Source organism: Pleurodeles waltl, chromosome 4_2, assembly GCF_031143425.1.
Source record: "Pleurodeles waltl isolate 20211129_DDA chromosome 4_2, aPleWal1.hap1.20221129, whole genome shotgun sequence".
Lineage (NCBI taxonomy): Eukaryota > Metazoa > Chordata > Amphibia > Caudata > Salamandridae > Pleurodeles > Pleurodeles waltl.
In genome coordinates this window covers 680,532,897-680,550,987 of record NC_090443.1, presented here as the reverse complement: position 1 = coordinate 680,550,987, position 18,091 = coordinate 680,532,897, and positions in this window count along the sequence as shown.

The window sequence follows — 18,091 nt, the reverse complement described above, 5'->3', positions numbered from 1 at the left end:
CCACTAACACACACACACACACACTATCCCTGGTGTCTACGTGGCTTCTGCCCCCCTTGGGGGCAGGTGGGTCTAGAAAAATAGGCCCATCTGCCCCCAGGGGGGGCAGAAATGGCCAACAGGTCAATGCCCCCCTTGGGGGGGCGCCCCGTGCCCAAGGGGACGCCCCCCCACAGAAATAAACACATAAAAAAACATCCCTGGCATTCTAGTGGTTTCTGCCCCCCTTGGGGGCAGATCAGCCTAAAAATAATAGGCTGATCTGCCCTCAAGGGGGGCAGAAATGGCCCTAAAAGACATGCCCCCCAAAGGGGAGCGACCCTTGCCCAAGGGGGCGCCCCCCCATCCACTACACACACAATCCCTGGTGCCTAAGTGGCTTCTGCCCCCCTTGGGGGCAGATGGACCTAAAAAAAATAGGCCGATTTGCCCCCAAGGGGGGTAGAAAAGGCCAACAGTTCTCTGCCCCCTTGGGGGGGCGCCCCTTGCCCAAGGGGGCACCCCCCCCCCACATAAATACACATAAAAATAAAAAACCCTGGTGATCTAGTGTTTTCTGCCCCCCTTGGGGGCAGATCTGGCTAAAAAGTAGCCAATCTGCCCTCAAGGGGGGCAGAAATGGCCCTAAAGGACATGCCCCCCACAGGGGAGCGACCCTTGCCCAAGGGGGCGCCCCCCCATTCACTACACACACAATCCCTGGTGCCTAAGTGGCTTCTGCCCCCCTTGGGGGCAGATGGACCTAAAAAAAATAGGCCGATCTGCCCCCAAGGGGGGCAGAAAAGGCCAACAGTTCTCTGCCCCCTTGGGGGGGGCGCCCCTTGCCCAAGGGGGCACCCCCCCAACATAAATGCACAGAAAATAAAAATCCCTGGTGATCCAGTGGTTTCTGCCCCTCTTGGGGGCAGATCCGCCTAAAAAGTAGGCCAATCTGCCCCCAAGGGGGGCAGAAATGGCCGTAACAAATTGCCCCCACAAGGGGAGCGACCCTTGCCCAAGGGGCCGCTCCCCGCCAACAAGAAACAGAAAGTACAAAAAAAAAAAAAAATCCCTGGTGTCTAGTGGGCATTCCTGCTGCCCGATCGCAATGCGATCGGGCAGCAGGAATGCTCAAAGAGACACCGGGGGAAAGGAAAAGCCTTTCCTTTCCCCCGGTGCCTCTTTAGCCCAAACCCCCCACCCACCGGGAAGAGGAACTCACCTCTTCTCCGTTCGCCGCACAGGAAGCAAATGGCTTCCTGTGCGGCGAAATCCCCATAATGAAGTCAGTGCGCGATCGCGCGCTGACGTCATTATGGGGGGGTGGGGGGGTCGGGGGTGGAAGGGGAAGGGCTTCCCCTTCCATCCCTGACTTTGGGGGGGTGGGGGGAAGCACACAGAGGGAGCGAGAGCGCTCCCTCTGGGCTGTGTGCCGAGGACGTAGTGGTTACGTCCTCGGCACAGCAGCACTGTGCCGCGGGACGTAACCACTACGTCCGCGGCACAGAAGGGGTTAAGAAGATCGGGACAGTGAGAAGCAATTAATAACAGAACCATCAACATCTTTAATGCACCATTCTTACTTATTGGGCACACTGAGAGGGTAATACGTTACCCTAGGTACAAACCTGATCACTTGTAACGCTTAATTGCAGAAATCTGTAAGGATCGGTTTCCTCACAGATAAGGGTGTAATGTTAATGATGCTCACACCAGTTTCTTCACAGATTAAATCTCTGTAAATCTCGAGTGTGTATGGAGTGTTTAACTCGTCAGTCCCAACATCCCTGCAGAGTAAGTTTACCAGATCAATGAGAGGCCACCTAACGCCCGTGGTGGAGCATGGTGGACTTATGCCTTAGAACAATATGCTGCCACAGGGTGTGGCAGAAGACTGTGTCCCAAGTGGGCATGATACACGTCTAAGTCTCAGCAGGACAGGACACAAAACTAAGTAGGTCAGCTAGAGTTTGGTTAGGTGGTGCAGCTGCTATATACAATGGAAGATGCATTGTTCCATCAACTTCATAGATTCCTCGCCTCATTTTGAAGTGGGGGTCCTCAGGGTTTTGACCGTGGTAACTCAGCTGGCTCCACTTTCAGAAATCCATGACTTTATAACTCATCTGCCAGAAGGTTTCTATGATTGCCCTAGTCACTTTGGGAATTTGTTCTTCCAGAACAAAATGCTTTGCCCAGTGAATGCATCAAACAAGCCCCCCTCCAAGCAAAGGATCAGTGCTTTCAGTGGAGCATCCACAACACCAACTCCCTTTAAGGCACAGAGATCGCCGTCAGTCAGGCTGAGGTTTAAAATTTCTGGCAGGTGATCCTCCACCAGAGGATCAGTGGCCTTTGCTGAGTCTTTAAGTCCCAGCAGTGCATGCCACAAAACTAAGGGGTTTAATTAGAATGTAGCAGATGGCCCACCAATCTGCAAGATCAAAGGAGAGAAATCCTCTATTCATCTGGTGGAAGACGACCAGATGTACTTACAGATCTCCACCAGGAAGGTAGTGATCTTTGTCCCTTCAGGGGAGGGACTGGTGGTGGCAGCTAAGTTAGCATTGAATCATTGCAAAGTGGACACCATAATTAATGTGCCTGCTCCCCTGACACTCACTTTGAATGTGCACACTGGTATAATATAAATGCAATCCCTACGTGCTTACTCTACACATGTGCATACATTATGTACCCGTATAGCATATTCACTGATGTGACTGAAGCATATTCTATGAATGCCTAAGTTACATCTAATTACAGGCTTTTGTCAGACTGAAACGTGCTGTGAATTTGGACCAATGTATTTGTAAAGTGATGGAATTATACTAACGCATGGTATTTTTGCAATAAACTAGAGGAAGGGATATTAAGGAATGGGGCTCTTGTGAACAATGCCGTTGTTGAAAACCTACTGTAGTTTGTACTGATGAAGGCATTAAATACTAGGCAATACCATCTCTGTGGATGGACAGTAAACTGTAAATCAGCAAAGAGGTAATGTTTGGGTAAAGAACATTTACCAAAATTATTCCCTCTCCATCTGGGTAGGCAAGAAAAATGGGCCAAACCAACAGTTTACTTACCCACCCGGGTATTCTCATACTGTAAGTTACAGAAGAGTTGCTCGGTTTCCGCGTGTGGATGCTGTGCAGGCCATCTGGCATCTTCCCTCACGTGTGTGTCTCAATGAAACCTACATGTGCTACTCTTATTTATAACCAAAGACAATATCGAGCAGCACAATGAGCCTTATCTTGGTTCGCATCTTAGAATTACCTCTAATGAATGTTGAATCTGCATGTATTGTTAGCAGTGTCAAGGGAAGGTACTGGTTCCTGACTAGTATGGGGACATCCCATGAAATTAGGTCTTGAACACTACTAGCATTGTTGGTTGGAGGCTGCTGTAGGGGGATTCCTGTTGGCTTGAGTGTCTGCCCATCACTACTAATCACAATAGTAAATCTTTAAGATATTGCCTTAACCATGCAAATCAGCAGCCAAGAACAACTATTCCTCACATAATAAGGCTTGTAAGTCACAAAATGATTATTGTTAATTCTTGGACTCCATCCCATAATTAATACACATATAATGATTTTTTCCTTAGGAAATTAAAGCAGAAGAAAAATAAGTGGCAATTGAGAGCAATATGTTTGCCATGAGATATTGAATTAACATCGTGTTTAAAAAAATAATCAAATGGTAATTGAATTTTTGACAAAGAAAGTGAAAGTAGGCATGTTCATTTGATTGCATTCGTGTTTATAAAAAAATTGCAAATTAATTTTTTATAAAGAAAGTCAGTAGGCATGAGTATTAAGCAGTAAGAAAGAAATGGAAAGGAGATGCAGTATTTATATTATATAAAATATTGTTACAAAAGTGTGTCAGCTATCAGTTTCTCCTAATCAGTGGTGATCACATATTTCCCTGGGGCAGTCTCTGAGTGCATTATCATCTCTGAAATGAGGCTGTATATTTTTCAGTGAACGGAGAGACGCATGTGTTGATGTTCTGGAATGAAGTCTGGCTCAACATCAACGCGCTACTGTGGTTTAACTTGGCTGTAAATTGCTGTCTGTCCCTTTACTGTGTTGCTATGTTATTATTCCCACTTTTTGTTCTACTTTCTAAAGACTAAAGGCATGACACACTAAAAAAAAGTGTTTGCAATGCAACAGGTCTTGCATTACGTCGAGTTAGAACTATTAGCGATGTAAACTCCTAACCGGACTTTTCTTGCCACATTAAATAAAATTAAAAAAAACGAGTACAATCATGCTGTGTGAAACACAGTGTGATTGTGCTGCAAAATAAAGAGAAAAAGTAGTCCAGAGACCATACGGAAAACATGGAGCCTCGTATGTTTTCAGTAGTTTACTGGTGCTCTCAAGGAGGGCTAAACACTGGAAAAGGCATGATGTATGCATGCCTTTCACGAAATGAAAACAAGCAGATTTTAACAGGCAAGCCCACGAACCAATGAAAGTGACTGACGTAACATGGGCATGGTTAAAATCCCCCTAAAGAGAGAGTATCAGAGGGATGGAGCACTTTGGGCTCGCCCTTAATAAGTGAAAGAGTTACCACAGCACTATCCATTGGAATAGAAGTGTAGCTTGGCCAGTGAGATTCAGAGGGTACATGAATCTCAAATTTCCCAAGTAAAAAGCAGTGGGCCGCAGTGTGAATGGGTGAGATGACCACATTCAGGATGGACTCTTGAGGAGGAGTGTTAGAACTGATTTGCAATATTCTGGTCTCTAGAGCTGATTTAGAGTTTGAATTCCAGGTACTCTGTTGCATAGGAGACAGAGTATCCTGCCTGCCAAACACAGCATGTGTCTGCCTGACTTTGAGTTATTTGGACTGCAAATGCTGTGCTGATGGAGTAAAAGTCGGTGAAAATCCTCCTGCACTGACCCAACGGAGTAGGATCAATCAGAGGTAAGCCATCGGACCATCTGCCCTATTTAGTGAGGATGATTGGATGGCCTCTTTTTAATGGTCCATCGCTGCCAGGTAAATTCTGGCAGTAGGGAACAGCAATGACGGTGGTTCCTGCCAATGTGTGGTGATATCAACGGGGCTGTTGGACATCTTCAAAGTTGGCTGACAGAGTAAAGGCAGGGTGGCTGATGTGATGTCCTCTGACACCCACTCTGGCTTCACTTTGTCTGTCAAATCCCGATTCAGGTCCTCTGTGTAGAGTGGCAGGGTGGGCAAAATACAATGGGTTCAAATGCTAGCCCATGTGAATTCCAATGTTTGACTATTTACAATTATTCGTCCCATCAACCTTTGGGTGTTTGATTGCTGATTATGTGTTTGGATACCTAGGACTGGTGCAGCTTTTTAAGTCTACTACTGGCAATGTTTGAGAATTTCAAAAATTGCATCTTTTCATGGAGTACTTGTACGGATGCAGACTTACTACTAAAACTACTATAACTACGTATGTTCCTAACACAAAAAATAAACTGAAATGAAAATGAATTTCTTAGTGAAATCAGGACGACAAGAAAAACCAACACAGAAATAGCAGACCCAACTCATGGCCCCCAGACCTGACTACCTAGCCTAGCTTGCATTTGTTTGGTGGGGCCTCACACCCTAAATGGCCCCCTGAAGCTACACCCTTGCCTTGGACCCACTTGGAAGCGAAGCACTGCAATTTTGTGCTGCCTCTCAGAAACTGAACTGTAATATGGTGACAGGATACCCATGTCAGTTTCTTGGAGATGGGTCTAGACAAGGGCCAAGCTTAGTGGAATAACCACAACAACAATAGGGGCATGGAACTACAGCTCACCAGTTTAGAATAGATGCTAAAGCTAACCCTTTAAAAGATGATCCTGGCAAAAAACACACCACAAAGAACCACAAAGAACACTCTCAGTTTTAGATAGTGACGCCTTTTTTGCTACTTATTTACAAGAATAGAAAATGGCAAACATGTTCTCATAAAGCCTTCCAGGCAATCAGCTGTGAAGTACATCATAGAGATTGTGAAACTATATGATGCCTTGTTCTTAATGATATCTATGCTACAAATCCTCGAAGAGGGAATGCTCTTTTTGTGTTTGTAAATCAGGGTCCACTGAGAAAATCTATGGAACAAAATATAATTGTCTTTATTGTGCCTGCGTATAGTCTGCTAGGAGACTATATGGCTCGAAGATTTACCACAGGAGCAAATTAGCACCCATATTTATGTCACATGTATACCACACAACATTGTACATGAGAGACCCAAACTTTAAGTGAGATTTATGAATCCACGCAAGGGTACATTGCGAGGTCCTGAGTGACTCCAAATTTCTGGAGTAAATTAATGGAGAGAAAATCACTGCTTTGCCTTACTCTGCGCTAAGGAGGTGTTCCATTCGGGTTGCCTGGGTGTTCCCACACTACTCCCATGCTTTTTCACGCATTCCCAGATTGACCAGAACTGGTAAACCTGGGAATGCACCAAAAAGATGCGCCTCATCAGGAGAGGCGTAACAAGGAGAAATATTTGTATTTCTACTAGTTTTTCCCTTTTCTATGTGTGCTGCATTCTGCCTCAGGGGATTGTTTTTGTGCAGGAAGGGATACACTGCATACAACAGAGGCACCCTTGCACCATGGTGCAAGGGAGCCTGCATTGGCGTAGGTACCAAAATGGCACCAGAACATGGGAAAATACAGGAAGGAGCTGTATTCACTTATACATGGCTCATTCCTGCCCTTTCCCTGTCATGCAGTGCACCTCAGCAAGGTAACTTGCTGCGCTGCACTGCATAGCAGTCCCCTTAAATATGCCTGTAATTACCTTCTCAACCAAATGAGAATGTTCTCTGCAAACATGTGTGCAGTATTGTGAAGGCTTTCAGTTTCCACAGCACCTACTGTAAACTATAACTATTTAATATTGTGCAAAAAGATTTACAGGCATCCAATTGCAAGTGTATATTGCTGCTATGAATTTGGAGTAGTTTTGTCATTTTTCAAATTATTTATTTTTCACTGTTAGAAATGTGGTTTTTGGTTGGCAGTCAGGTTACCCCCTGTCCAAACAAAAACCCTCACTCTAGTCAGGGTAAGTCACACACAATCCAAATTATCCTGTGCCCACCCTCTGGTAGCTTGGCACTGAGCAGTCAGGCTTAACTTAGAAGGCAATGTGTAAAGCATTTGTGCAATAAATCATACAATAACACAATATAGCACTACAAAAATACACCACACAGTGTTTAGGAAAATATATAATATTTATCTGGGTATTTGCAGGTCAAAACAATCAAAGATGCAATATGAATTTGTAAAGATATCACTGAAAAGTGATATGGAGTGTCTTAAGTCTTTAAAAAGTAAACAAAGTCTCTTTCAAGCACAAAGTACCTGTTTGGAGTGGAAAATCTCTGCAGAGGGCCGCAGAAGAGGAGGTGCGTGGAAAAAGGGTGTGTGCGTCGGTTACGCCCCTTCACACACGGACTTGCGTCATTATTTTTCACGCGGGGAGACGTGCGTCCTTCTACGGGAAGAAAAATGGTGTGTGCGTCGGTGTGCGTCGGTTTCGCCCCTTCACACACGGACTTGCGTCGTTATTTTTCACTCGGGGAAGACGTGCGTTGTTTTCCGGCACGCGGACCGTCTCCTTCTATGGATCGCGGGATTACCAGATTTCCTGGAGTCTGTGCGTGGAATCCTAGGCTTGTTATCCGGCTGCGCATCGTTCCGGTGGGCTGTGCGTGGAAGTTCCATTCGCACCGCAGGCGTCGCGTCGAGCGGCGTCTTTCCGGATCGGCGTGCAGTGAATTTTTCACTGCTGAGCAAGCTGTGCGGCGAATTGTTTGGCGCACAAGGCGTCCAGTTGAAAAAGAGAAGTCTTTTTGGTCCTGAGACTTCAGGGTACAGGAGGCAAGCTCTATCCAAGCCCTTGGAGAGCACTTTTACAGCCAGATAAGAGTTCAGCAAGGCAGCAGGGCAGCAGCAAGGCAGAAGTCCTTTGTAGAAAGCAGTCAGGTGTGTCCTTTAGGCAGCCAGGCAGTTCTTCTTGGCAGGATGCAGGTTCTGGTTCAGGTTTCTTCTCCAGCAAGTGTCTGAGTGAATGCACAAGGAGCTGTCAACTAAACCCAGCCAGACGTGGATTGAAAGGCACAGAAAGATTTAAGTGGAGAGAAATGCTCACTTTCTAAAAGTGGCATTTCTAAAACAGTAATATTAAATCCAACTTCACCAGTCAGCAGGATTTTGTATTACTATTCTGGCCATACTAAATATGACTTTCCTACTCCTTTCAGATCAGCAGCTACCACTTCAACAATGTATGAGGGCAGCCCCAATGTTAGCCTATGAAGGGAGCAGGCCTCACAGTAGTGTAAAAACGAATTTAGGAGTTTTACACTACCAGGACATATAAACTACACAGGTACATGTCCTGCCTTTTACCCACACAGCACCCTGCTTTAGGGGTTACCTTGGGCACACATTAGGGGTGACTTATATGTAGAAAAAGGGGAGTTTTAGGCTTGGCAAGTACTTTTAAATGCCAAGTCGAAGTGGCAGTGGAACTGCACACACAGGCCTTGCATTGGCAGGCCTGAGACAAGTTTAAGGGGCTACTTAAGTGGGTGGCACAAACAGTGCTGCAGGCCCACTAGTAGCATTCAATCTACAGGCCCTAGGCACATATAGTGCACTCTACTAGGGTCTTACAAGTAAATCAAATAGCCAATCATGGATAAACCAATCAAAAGTACAATTTACACAGAGAGCATATGCACTTTAGCACTGGTTAGCAGTGGTAAAGTGCCCAGAGTTCAAAAGCCAACAACAGCAGGTCAGAAAAACTAGGAGGAAGGAGGCAAAAAGTTTGAGGATGACCCTGTCTAAAAGGCCAGGTCCAATATTCACGAAAGAAGTAATACATGTGAATAAATACAGATTAAAAAATAGAAATTGTATAAACTTCGGGAAACTGATGATTGCTATAATTAAGTCTTTAAAAAGCGCTGCTCTGTGTTTCTGTTACACATTTACTTTTGCTTTGTCAGTGTATTTTGTAAACTTTTTTAAATTTGACAGCCGTTAAATCAAAGTACATTCTTCCAATGCATTTAGGGCAAGGTCTGCTAAAATAGTTCTCTCAGATTGAGAACAGTCATGCTTCATTTAAGACTTCCAGACAATATGGTGTTAAAATAAAAAACTAAGGGGAAGATTTAACAGCCCCTAGTGCCACCAGAGCGTCACTTTCATGACGCTCCGGTGGCTCTAACCACTGCTTCATATTTACAAGGAGGAGTAACACCACTTTTTGTGGCATTACTCCTCCTTGTAAATATGGGCCCCTTCAATGCAGTTTTCTGTGTCACTGGGGCGTATAATGGGTGTTGCAGTGGGAGTTCCACCGCAACACCCATTGCTTTTGATGGTGCCTCAGATTTACGAGTTGTCATAAACCTGTGGTGGCGCCAAAAACTAATGCCACCAGAAGGGTATCATTAGAATGGCAAAACAAGGATCAATACTTTTATTCTGCCGCACACATAGAAGAAGCAAAATGCCATGGATGATTGTTTATATACATAAACAATCATTCTGAAATGACGCTTTGGTACTTCTATGTGTGCTGCATTCTGCAGCACACATAGAAGTGCCAAATTGCCATAATAGATTGTTTATGTGCAAGAAGAGAATCCTTCCTGCACATAAACAATCTATCCCCCTCAAGGCAGACACCCTTTCACTATGGTGCAAGGATGCCTGTGTTGGCGCAGGTAGCTTAATTTAGCGCTGGCGCAGGGGGAGAAGGAGGGCTGCACCATATTTCTGTAAATACATCACATCCCTGCTTTTCAAAAGTGGTGCAGCGTAGCGCTGCTATTTTTGGCACTGCACTGCGCTGCATCACTTTGGCTTAAATCAGGGCCTAATACTATTCTGGGTGGTTGCTTCTGATGTCGCCCTGCAGCTTTGTTTAACCCCTTCGCTGCCAGGCCTTTTCCCCCTCCTATGCCAGGCCTTTTTTTGCCTATTTGGGGCAGTTCGCGCTTAGGCCCTCATAACTTTTTGTCCACATAAGCTAACCAAGCCAAATTTGCGTCCTTTTTTTCCAACATCCTAGGGATTCTAGAGGTACCCAGACTTTGTGGGTTCCCTTGAAGGAGGCCAAGAAATTGGCCAAAATACAGTGAAAATTTAGTTTTTTTTAAAAAAAATGGAAAAAGTGGCTGCAGAAGAAGGCTTGTGGATTTCCCCCTGAAAATGGCATCAACAAAGGGTTTGTAGTGCTAAACTCAGCAGCTTCCTAGCGTTCAGGAACAGGCAGACTTGAATCAGAAAACCCAATTTTTCAACACAATTTTGGCATTTTACTGGGGCATACCCCATTTTTGCAATTTTTTGTGCTTTCAGCCTCCTTCCAGTCAGTGACAGGAATGGGCATGAAACCAATGCTGGATCCCAGAAACCTAACCATTTCTGAAAAGTAGACAAAATTCTGAAATCAGCAAGGGGTCATTTGTGTAGATCCTACAAGGGTTTCCTACAGAAAATAACAGCTGAAAAAGAAAAATATTGAAATTGAGGTGAAAAAAACATCAATTTTTCTCTACGTTTTACTCTGTAACTTTTCCCTGCAATGTCAGATTATGGAAAGCAATATACCGTTACGTCTGCTGGACTCCTCTGGTTGCGGGGATATATAGGGCTTGTAGGTTCATCAAGAACCTGAGGAACCCAGAGCCAATAAATGAGCTGCACCCTGCAGTGCGTTTTCATTCTATACCGGGTATACAGCAATTCATTTGCTGAAATATAAAGAGTAAAAAATTGCTATCAAGAAAACCTTTGCATTTCCAAAAAGGGCACAAGATAAGGTGCTGAGGAGCAGTGGTTATTTGCACATCTCTGAATTCCGGGGTGACCATACAAGCATGTGAATTATAGGGAATTTCTCAAATAGATGTCTTTTTTACACACTCTCCTATATTTGGAAGGAAAAAATGTAGAGAAAGACAAGGGGCAATAGCACTTGTTTTGCTAATCTATGTTCCCCCAAGTCTCCCGATAAAAATGATACCTCACTTGCGTGGGTAGGCCTAGCGCCCGCGACAGGAAACGCCCCAAAGCGCAACGTGGACGCATCCAAAATTTTGGGAGAAAACAGAGGTGTTTTTTTCGAAGTGCCTACCTGTAGATTTTGGCCTCTAGCTCAGCCGGCACCTAGGGAAACCTACCAAACCTGTGCATTTCTGAAAACTAGAGACCTAGGGGAATCCAAGGAGGGGTGACTTGCGGGGCTCGGACCAGGTTCTGTTACCCAGAATCCTTTGCAAACCTCAAAATTTGGCTAAAAAAACACATGTCCCTCATATTTCTGTGGCAGAAAGTTCTGGAATCTGAGAGGAGCTACAAATTTCCTTCCAACCAGCGTTCCCCCAAGTCTCCCGATAAAAATGATACCTCACTTGCGTGGGTAGGCCTAGCGCCGGCGACAGGAAACACCCCAAAGCGCAACGTGGACACATCCTAAATTTTGGAAAAAAACAGAGGTGTTTTTTGCGAAGTGCCTACCTGTAGATTTTGGCCTGTAGCTCAGCCAGCACCTAGGGAAACCTACCAAACCTGTGCATTTCTGAAAACTAGAGACCTAGGGGAATCCAAGGAGGGGTGACTTGCGGGGCTCGGACCAGGTTCTGTTACCCAGAATCCTTTGCAAACCTCAAAATTTGGCTAAAAAAACACATGTCCCTCACATTTCTGTGGCAGAAAGTTCTGGAATCTGAGAGGAGCTACAAATTTCCTTCCACCCAGCGTTCCCCCAAGTCTCCCGATAAAAATGATACCTCACTTGCGTGGGTAGGCCTAGCGCCGGCGACAGGAAACACCCCAAAGCGCAACGTGGACAAATCCTAAATTTTGGAAAAAAACAGAGGTGTTTTTTGCGAAGTGCCTACCTGTAGATTTTGGCCTCTAGCTCAGCCGGCACCTAGGGAAACCTACCAAACCTGTGCATTTCTGAAAACTAGAGACCTAGGGGAATCCAAGGAGGGGTGACTTGCGGGGCTCGGACCAGGTTCTGTTACCCAGAATCCTTTGCAAACCTCAAAATTTGGCTAAAAAAACACATGTCCCTCACATTTCTGTGGCAGAAAGTTCTGGAATCTGAGAGGAGCTACAAATTTCCTTCCACCCAGCGTTCCCCCAAGTCTCCCGATAAAAATGATACCTCACTTGCGTGGGTAGGCCTAGCGCCGGCGACAGGAAACACCCCAAAGCGCAACGTGGACACATCCTAAATTTTGGAAAAAAACAGAGGTGTTTTTTGCGAAGTGCCTACCTGTAGATTTTGGCCTGTAGCTCAGCCGGCACCTAGGGAAACCTACCAAACCTGTGCATTTCTGAAAACTAGAGACCTAGGGGAATCCAAGGAGGGGTGACTTGCGGGGCTTGGACCAGGTTCTGTTACCCAGAATCCTTTGCAAACCTCAAAATGTGGCTAAAAAAACACATGTCCCTCACATTTCTGTGGCAGAAAGTTCTGGAATCTGAGAGGAGCTACAAATTTCCTTCCACCCAGCGTTCCCCCAAGTCTCCCGATAAAAATGATACCTCACTTGCGTGGGTAGGCCTAGCGCCGGCAACAGGAAACACCCCAAAGCGCAACGTGGACACATCCTAAATTTTGGAAAAAAACAGAGGTGTTTTTTGCGAAGTGCCTACCTGTAGATTTTGGCCTCTAGCTCAGCCGGCACCTAGGGAAACCTACCAAACCTGTGCATTTCTGAAAACTAGAGACCTAGGGGAATCCAACGAGGGGTGACTTGCGGGGCTCGGACCAGGTTCTGTTACCCAGAATCCTTTGCAAACCTCAACATTTGGCTAAAAAAACACATGTCCCTCACATTTCTGTGGCAGAAAGTTCTGGAATCTGAGAGGAGCCACAAATTTCCTTCTACCCAGCGTTCCCCCAAGTCTCCCGATAAAAATGATACCTCACTTGTGTGGGTAGGACTAGCGCCCACGAAAGGAAAGGGCCCAAAACACAACGTGGACACATCAAATTTTTTTATAAAAAGCAGTGCCTACCTGTGGATTTTGGCCTGTAGCTCAGCCGACACCTATGGAAACTTAGCAAACCAGTGCATTTTTGAAAACTAGAAACCCAGGGGAATCCAAGATGGGGTGACTTGCGGGGCTCTGACCAGGTTATGTTACCCAGAATCCTTTGCAAACATCAAAATTTGGCCCAAAAAACACTTTTTCCTCTCATTTCGGTGACAGAAAGTTGTGGAATCTGAGAGGAGCCACAAATTTCCTTCCACCCAGCGTTCCCCTAAGTCTCTCGATAAAAATGGTACCTCACTTCTGTGGGTAGGCCTAGCGCCCACAAAAGGAAATGGCCCAAAACACAACGTGGACACGACATATTTTTTCACAGAAAACAGAGGTGTTTTTTGCAAGGTGCCTACCTGTGGTGTTTGGCCTGTAGCTCAGCCGGCCCCAGGGGGGGGGGCAGAAATGCCCTAAAATAAATTTGCCACCCCAACCCCCACCCTCCCCGGGAGCGACCCTTGCCTACGGGGTCGCTCCCCCTGCGTGACATTGGCACCAAAAAACAAATCCCCGGTGCCTAGTGGTTTCTGCCCCCTTGGGGGCAGATTGACCTAAACTCTGCCAATCTGTCCCCAGGGGGGCAGAAATGGTCTAAATACAATTTGCCCTCCTGGGGAGCGACCCTTGCCTGATGGGTCACTCCCCATCTCTAAAAAAACAAACAAACAAAAAAAAACACAAAACAAAATTTGCCCAGGCGCCTAGAGGTTTCTGCCCCCCCCGGGGGCAGATCGCCCTAATAATAGGCCGATCTGCCCCCAGGGGGGGCAGAAATGGCCTAAAATAAATTTCTCTCCCCCCAACCTCCACCCCCCCCCGGGAGCGACCCTTGCCTACGGGGTCGCTCCCCCTGCGTGACATTGGCGCCAAAAAACAAATCCCCGGTGCCTAGTGGTTTCTGCCCCCTTGGGGGCAGGTTGACCTAAACTCAGCCAATCTGCCCCCAAGGGGGGCAGAAATGGCCTAAATACAATTTGTCCCCCAGGGGAGTGACTTTTGCCTGATGGGTCGCTCCCCATCTCTAAGAAAAAAAACAAGAAAAAAAAAAAGAAAAAAAAAAATTCCCCTGGCGCCTAGAGGTTTCTGCCCCCCCCCCGGGTGCAGATCGGCCTAATAATAGGCCGTTCTGCCCCCCGGGGGGGCAGAAATGGCCTAAAATAAATTTGCCCCCCCAACCCCCACCCCCCCCCCCGGGAGCGACCCTTGCCTACGGGGTCACTCCCCCTGCGTGACATTGGCGCCAAAAAACAAATCCCCGGTGCCTAGTGGTTTCTGCCCCCTTGGGGGCAGATTGACCTAAAATTGGCCAATCTGCCCCCAGGGGGGCAGAAATGGTCTAAATACAATTTGACCCCCAGGGGAGCGACCCTTGCCTGATGGGTCGCTCCCCATCTCTAAAAAAAGAAACAACAACAAAAAAAAACCATAAAAAAAAAAATTGCCCTGGCGCCTAGAGGTTTCTTCCCCCCCAGGGGGGGCAGAAATGGCCTAAAATGAATTGCCCTCCCCCCCAGGGAGCGACCCTTGCCTAAGGGGTCGCTCCCTTTGCGTGAAATTCACGCAAAGAAAAAACTCCCTGGTGTCTAGTGGTTTCTACCCCCCTTGGGGGCAGATTGGCCTCATCAAAATAGGCCAATCTGCCCCCAAGGGGGGCAGAAATGGCCAAAATATAATTTTCCCCCAAGGGGAGCGACCCTTGCCTAAGGGGTCGCTCCCCACCAAAAAAAAAAATATATAACACAAAAAACAAAAAAAAAGGTCCCTGGTGCCTAGAGGTTTCTGCCCCCGGGGGGGCAGAAAAGGCCTTCCCGAAAATATGCCCCCCCTGGGAGCGACCCTTGCCCAAGGGGTCGCTCCCTTTTGTCAATAACAATAAAAAAAATAAAAATCCCTGGTGTCTAGTGGTTTCTACCCCCCTTGGGGGCAGATTGGCCTCATCAAAATAGGCCAATCTGCCCCCAATGGGGGCAGAAATGGCCAAAATATCATTTTCCCCCAAGGGGAGCGACCCTTGCCTAAGGGGTCGCTCCCCACCAAAAAAAAAAAATATATAACACAAAAAACAAAAAACTAAAAAAAAGGTCCCTGGTGCCTAGAGGTTTCTGCCCCCCCTGGGGGCAGATCGGCCTAATAGTAGGCCGATCTGCCCCCGGGGGGGCAGAAAAGGCCTTCCCGAAAATATGCCCCCCCCTGGGAGCGACCCTTGCCCAAGGGGTCGCTCCCTTTTGTCAATAACAATAAAAAAAATACAAATCCCTGGTGTCTAGTGGTTTCTACCCCCCTTGGGGGCAGATTGGCCTCATCAAAATAGGCCAATCTGCCCCCAAGGGGCAAAAAAAAAAAAAAATTAAAAAACAAAAAAAATGGTCCCTGGTGCCTAGAGGTTTCTACCCCCAGGGGGGGCAGAAAAGGCCTTCCCAAAAAAATGCCCCCCCTGGGAGCGACCCTTGCCCAAGGGGTCGCTCCCTTTTGTCACTTTCAATAAAAAATATAAAAATCCCTGGTGTCTAGTGGGGTTTCAAAAGCCGGATTGCAAGCAATCCGGCTTTTGAAACCCTCGGAGGGACTTCAAAGGGAAGGAAATACTTTTCCTTCCCTTTGAAGCCCCTCCGGGCCTCCCAGTGATTGAAAAAGAAATGCTTTTGCATTTCTTTTTCAATCGCGCTGGAAGCAGAGCTTCCAGCGCGACTAGGGAGGCCCCTGTGACACATCAGCGCGCGCGCGCGTGCTGACGTCACAGGGGGGGGTGGGGGGGTCGGGGGTGTAAGGGGAAGGTCTTCCCCTTCCATCCCCGACTTGGGGGGGGAGGGGGGTGCACGGGGGGGCGCGCTAGCGCGCCCCCAAGTTCCCCTGTGCCTAGGACGAGATGATCTCGTCCAAGGCACAGGGGAACTGTAGCCTTGGACGAGATCATCTCGTCCAAGGCACAGAAGGGGTTAAGCAAAAAAGGGTAATTTGATAAATTAGGAATTCTCGTGAAGATGACTTTTAGATATTTCTAGAAGTTCTGATAGTCCTAGTAGCAAATTATGCCATTTCTTTCTTGTGTTTTTCTCCTTTATCTGTAAATACTTCAGTGGGGAGAATTGATGGCTTCTCATGATGTCAACTTTTAGGCACATTTACAGAGAAAAAAACTCATAGAGTCCATGAATGATTTGTGCGACGTGATTGACTCTTAAACTGAAATATCAGGTGCCGAAGGTATCCTGAAGAGCAAAGGATTAACTTACTTGTGCTTACTGTGGAAACTAGCATTCGTTCCCCATCTGTAATCGTTCAGACCAAGTTACAAAGGAAATCCCCTTTGCATACTGGACACTGGATATGGTTTCAATAAAAAAAAACACTCTTTTAGAGGGAAATTCACACATTACTACACCTGTGGCGTGGGTGGTGGGCGTATAGCACAGGAGGCTCAGAGCAAGCAGCAACATAGACAACAGGAAATCACAGTATATTATTCGGCTAAAACCGCCAGTGGCCCTTAAGCCCATTTATTTATACCCTCGGGCTGAGACTGGCCCTCTGGATGTAAAATGAAAACATTGTAATGTAGAGGCTGCCGGGTGGCGCTTGCAGTTTTCCTCACAGGATTTCACTTTTGGCACATATGTCTTTCCTATTGTGTACAAATCCGAAATATTTGAGTGTGCAAACTCCAGACCTGATTATTCTAGACATTGAGACATCTGGTCCAGACATTCTGTGAATCTGCAGCAGTTCAGGAAGTTGCTGCTCCAGGCCACCACCCACATCCATAAGCTGGGGGGAAGCACACCAAAGCTGAAGTAAAAAGGAAGCTGCCCTTCTGTGGTCCCTTTCTACCTCCCCAAGAGAAAAATTTAATTTCCAGAATGGTTACCATTTACTTTAAGCAGATGGTACAGGTTCATGGATTTTCTGACCTTAATTCTCTTAGAAGGTGGCAAAAACATGAACAACTGGATCCCGTATTACAGGTTCCCTGGTTTATTCAAATTTCTGGGAGAAATAACTCAAAATCACTGTTATCTCATGGGGAAATAAAACCAAATCTCAATATTCCGGGCCCAGATATCTCACAGTTAGGATAACATGGAACTTCACTCCTCTTAATTGCATGGATAAGGTAACTCGGGGAACTGAAAAAACATTGTAGTTAAATTAGCTATAGATTATCTTTTATGTATTATGCATTATTTACAACTATTTCTTGATTATTTCTTTGTTAACACCAACAATGAATATAGTCACAAACGTGAAGCTACTACAGGGGGAGGCCTGTCAAAGATGAACACCCCATACTTACATACATCATTGTAATATTAGCTAGGAGTGGCCGGAACTTGCAGAGTTTCACTCCGTAGAATTTCACAGAGTTACATAAAACTGCAATATTCTGCAGAATTCAGAGGGCAGGTGGAATTTGAGTATGTCACACTGCTCGTACTGATTGTTAGCACCAGGACATCCTTCTGAGAGAGCGTAGTCTAAATATTACATATATTAAACGTGAAATGCTTATAAATGCCTAACAATGCTGCATAGAAAACGACAATAAATAGTAGTTCCTTAATGTGTATTTGAATTATAATTATTAAACGTGAAATTACTATTGTGCACATAAACTAATGTCGATTATAAGAAATAATTGCTTGCACCATGATTAGTCGTATATATATATATATTAACGTTACATTTGTATTAAAATCCATAGGCCTTAAGTTAGCGTAAGTTGAAGATTTAGCCGTGTAGCTCTCATATTAAAGCATATTTTCTGTTTTTCAGTGTGCTGACTCATAAAGGGCCATGACCCAGCATTTGTTCTTTTCCTTCGTTTTATGTAGCTAATTTCATCCTGTTCCCATCCACATGCTAGTTGCCTTGGTATGAGTTTTATACAAATTTTGAAACAAAAGTATACAAAAGAATGTACAAGGACAATTGACCATGGATAAAGAAGCTCATGACCTGAGAGACATGCCAAAACGGTGGTGAAACTCCCCGGATGTGCCCCC